The 4412-nt window shown below is 47.1% G+C and overlaps 1 protein-coding gene across 2 annotated transcripts in view; it reads left to right on the top strand.

The window, feature by feature from the left end:
- Positions 1–836: 836 nt before the first annotated feature.
- The window catches only part of LOC143150959 (CD151 antigen), a 70606-nt gene continuing 67030 nt past the window's right edge, over positions 837–4412 (top strand). For both annotated transcript variants that reach the window (XM_076319596.1, XM_076319594.1), the window contains exon 1: positions 837–1171. The gene's annotated coding sequence lies outside the window, so the exon portion shown is untranslated. The remainder of the gene's footprint in view (positions 1172–4412) is intronic.

The following is a 4412-nucleotide window of genomic DNA, read 5'->3' as shown; positions in this document are numbered from 1 at the left end:
CAGCCGTTGAATAACACCAGCCCTTCCCGTTTTATTCGAATTCGCCGCGGTACCGAACAATTTCTTTCGTTTCGTTTATCTTACTCCTGTTCGCGAGCGCCTCGATTAATATTCAAAGCCCCGAGGCTTTGATTTTCTCGCGCGGTGTCTTTATTTGGGAATGCGCGCATTGTTGGTCTACCACCGTGCCGTGGGGTTGATAGGACTCATTTGTTTATGTTGCTCACTGTCCTGCCACGTGTTTGTTAATCCCTTCGTAGCTTTGTTTCGCTACATGTACTAAGTTAACGCGGGAACAATAGACCGTCCTACGTAATGGAATTTACGCGGGTCAGTCTTATTGTGGTCGGTCTTCACCCTCCAGTGTTCCGTTTGTCTATGCGATCGATCTTCGAGCTGTCAAATTAAATTACGGCCATCGAGCGCATCGCGATTTAACACTGTCGTAACGATTGAAAATTTTCACGCAAAGAAACCGTCTACAATTTTCTCCCTTACGAAATAATATTCTCACGACTGGACTCGATACATAGATCACGATCATTTTCGATCGAAGTGAAAAAGAATCGTGATATTTTCAATAGGCGAGTCACCTGCGCGCTCCGCGACGTTCGTTCGGTTGGAAGTCCTGTAATTTCGCGTACAAAAGAACGATTCACGGTTTCTCGTGTGTATTTCGAGCACGAATATACGCTACAGCGTCGCAAGTGGCCGTGTAATATCCGCGTATTCATCCTCGTGCGGTAAGACTGACAGACGCAGAATGTAGTGTCGTTAAGCCGCGCGTAATTCGAAACTCGAGGCCGTGTGCGTAGCGGCGAGCCGGCACGGTAAGTCAGTCGCGCTCCAGCCGCCGCGGTGGAAGGTGCTTGTTGCTCTCTCGTTTTCTAACCTTCGCGCGGTTCCCCGAACTCTCCTCGCGTCCAAACAAACGGATAGTTTTCCCTCGTGCTCCGTGACACATTGTGCAAACAACTCAGTGTGGCCCTCGAGTGTTTGGCCGGTCGATCGAGTGTTCGCCAAGGATCGAGCACGTTGTGCGAACAAGTTGGCGCGTTACGCAATTCCTCGTTGATTCGCAACACGCGGGAAACGTAGCGAGTTTGCGGTGCATCTTCTCTCGTTCACCTTCATTTTTTCGCTGTCACGCGGTCGCTTCAAGGACTGAACGGTAAGTCGACGTTTATTTTCATTAGAAACGGTCGATTCGGTCGAGACTACCTCGACGAATTTCGTGGGAAGGTTATGCGATAACCCGCGAACTGTAAAAAATGGCGACGAATGTTTTAACGCGTCGAGTCTGTGCTATTGAAATAAAACGTCTCGCAAATATGCATACGTTGCGTCTCGAATCGAGAGACGTACGCAACTTGGATCGTATCTGCGTCGTCTGATTTTCTGCTTTATTTCGAAGACACTGTTTTGATCGTTGCGCCGCGCGACGCGTGACCTTGTCCAGACCGTTAGTGTTTCGGGAACTAGCCGCGGTCAAGCGTGCAATCAAAACATAACTCTTTTTCAGCGAAGCGACTCGGTCACGATCGTCGAGGTCGTATTTCTAAACCGATACGAGAAGAAAAGTCGGAATTGTTCGGGACAATGCGAACGATGCACGCATTCCGCGCGTTACAGATATTTCTCGCGTGTTCGAAAGTATCGAGGCTCCTCGGTCCTCGCGTCCCGTTCGAATGCTCGACGAAATGCAGATAAATCGCGCGTGATCGATTACAGTCGGTGAATAACAAGTTCGTTAAATTGCACGGCGGACTTGTTTTGACAGTCATAGAAAGAATTCCGCCGGTTCTTTCCAGTCATACCGGTTCCCATCGTGTAAAGGCTGTCGAAGGAGGCGTAGGATAGGACAACAGGAGCGAGAGAGCAAAGAGATCTATCTCTCGGTAGAGGGGTGAAAAATAGAGCAATAGGGGATCCGAGCGAACGGGTCACTCGACAAGAAATCCGACGTGCGACACCGTACGTTCTTCTCTTCCAGTCGTCCCTTGAGACGAGCGTGCTATATCGACTACCGTACCGAGGACAATTTGAGGTTAATTTCTCTTTCGTTTTTTGTTCGGTTATCGACCGAGCAGAGGCGTTCGACTACGTCGCGCGACTCGCTTGAGCATTCCGTTACGGAGTTGCGAACTTTCCTCGAATTTAACGTTCTCGTTCAGCTTCTGGAAGGAACGCAATCGAGGCGGAAAATCGATCAGGAAATAGTCGATGCGTATAAATCGATCGAATAGGCGGAGTAAATAGCGTGGCGAATTTAAAAATCGTTGCTCTTCGATTCTTCGTGTCGACGTGCATCGTTCCGACCGTACGCAACGTATCGAAACGAGCTTTCGGTTAAATTAATTGAACGCGTTTGTTTTATAACCAAAGCAGGGGGACAATTTTGTACGAAATCGTACCGCGGGGGAACGACCGGAGAAAACAGTTTTGTTTCGCGTTGAATAACATCCGTGATTAAATAAAATATTGTTTTATTTCGGTTAACGGCAATTTTAAATAACGAAACCGTCGAAGAAAATCTGCCCGCGAGTTTCCAACGGTGCACGATCGAACGCGAAATCCTTTTAAACGGTTATTAAAAAATATCCCAAATAATTTCCGTCGTGATTCAATTTTTTTTCCGCTTTTATTATCCGAAAACTGAATTCCACGGTTGCGGATATTGCGTCATCGAGACTCGTTAGGTTTTCAGTTGTCGAGCAAAAAACTCGGGACTGGTTTTCTCCGTTGGGCTTGTTTCGGTGATCCATTCGGTGTCTATGGTTGTTTGAATTCCAGACAGATAGTTGCGGTTTCGCGACGCGGAGTTAAGTGAATCGCGCGGGGAGCCAAGGTTGAAGTAGTTTTCTCGTTACTAAAAGTACCGCCGACGAAAGATTTAACGCAAGTATTTTCTTTCCCTTCTTTCGTATTCAAGCGAACCTGCCGGAGGCCGGAGAGAACCGACCGCATGAATATTTCCGCTTTGATTTGTTCGGTGTGCTCGCTACCTCTCGATCCGCGCAAAAAGTTGGCCCAAAGCGAACGCTCCGTGCTTTCTTGCGCAGCGGTACAATGATAACAACAATAGCGAAGTTGCTAACGATACCGATGTAAAACCAGCCTGGAATCGAGAAACAAGTATTACAAGATTACGCGCTCACGGACGATCGATCAGGGCCCACTTCGAGGCAAGGATGTGCCTTCTTACCCGGATCAAACTTTCGAACAACGAATAAAAAAGTAAGCAACTTTTGTACGTGGATCGAACATCGAGATTTAAATCGTAAAATCTTCCATTGGAATAAAAGTTTGCCCGTCTCTGTTTCAAGGTTGCAGCATTGAAAAAACGGAAAGAAAAAAGTTCGCGTAAACGTACAACGCGTTCGATCTGGTATTTATTCTAGTCCTGACCTTGACCTTGTATCCAGAGTCGATATCTTTTTTTTTTCACTACGATAAATTTATATCTGTTTATCTTCCCATCGAGTGCTCGAAATCCTTCCACCCTTATCGTTATTTCACGCGTAACGCAAAGCCACTCTATCGATCGTTTAAAACGTACAAAGTATTCCATCGACATTTGGTTCGATACCCATCTCGGAATATTTCTTTCTCGCGCGCGCAACGAATTTATTTAATTTTCGATTCGGTTAACGCTCGGTTCGATCACGATGGAAAAATGAGCAACTGCGCAACAACCGATAGCGTTCTCCGATCGTGTGGTAGGTAATTTCGAAGCAAAGGAAGTCGCCAGACCCCCCTTGCTGCCCTCAATTTAGGATTAAGAGCGCACGGTTGTCATTGGCGGTCAGCGATAGGTACTGCTCCAACGTTTCGAGGTTACAGCACGTTCTCCAATTACCGAGGTGCACTCGCAAGTGTTTCCTACCTTGAATATGTATGCGTCGTTTGCCAATAGCCGACAAGAATCGATGAATATACATACAATCGAAGACGATCGTCCCGCGTTCGATTTAATATTAATCGAAAGCGTTGAACTCGAAACTCGGTAGTCCGGAAGCTTTCGATATCTCGTCGAGGCTTTCCTTTAAATATCGCTATCGATTCGAAGCGGTGATCGTCGCAACAATTTCAAGAATTCCACAATCAAGGAGCACAAGGTTTCGATATCGTTAGTCGCGAGAATTCGCCGCGAGCGAACCGAGTCTAAGAAAACGTACGTACCGTATCCCGTTGCGCGAACGTGACACGAAGGGATCCGATGTTACGTATGCATATAGGTTAACGATTTCTGCGAGTACACGCACGGATGTTCTCGTTCTAGGCGTCGAGTGTGTTACGTTATCGCCGTTATCGTTCGTTATACGCGTACACGTGTACGCACGCCTTGCCGGCACGTTGGGCCTTTTTACTCTGCGTTTGGAAGTACTGCTCGCAGGAAGAACATATACGTA

This window comes from Ptiloglossa arizonensis, chromosome 9, assembly GCF_051014685.1.
Source record: "Ptiloglossa arizonensis isolate GNS036 chromosome 9, iyPtiAriz1_principal, whole genome shotgun sequence".
Lineage (NCBI taxonomy): Eukaryota > Metazoa > Arthropoda > Insecta > Hymenoptera > Colletidae > Ptiloglossa > Ptiloglossa arizonensis.
Note: the sequence above shows the minus strand (reverse complement) of the source record. Positions and strands in the feature narration are given on the sequence as shown.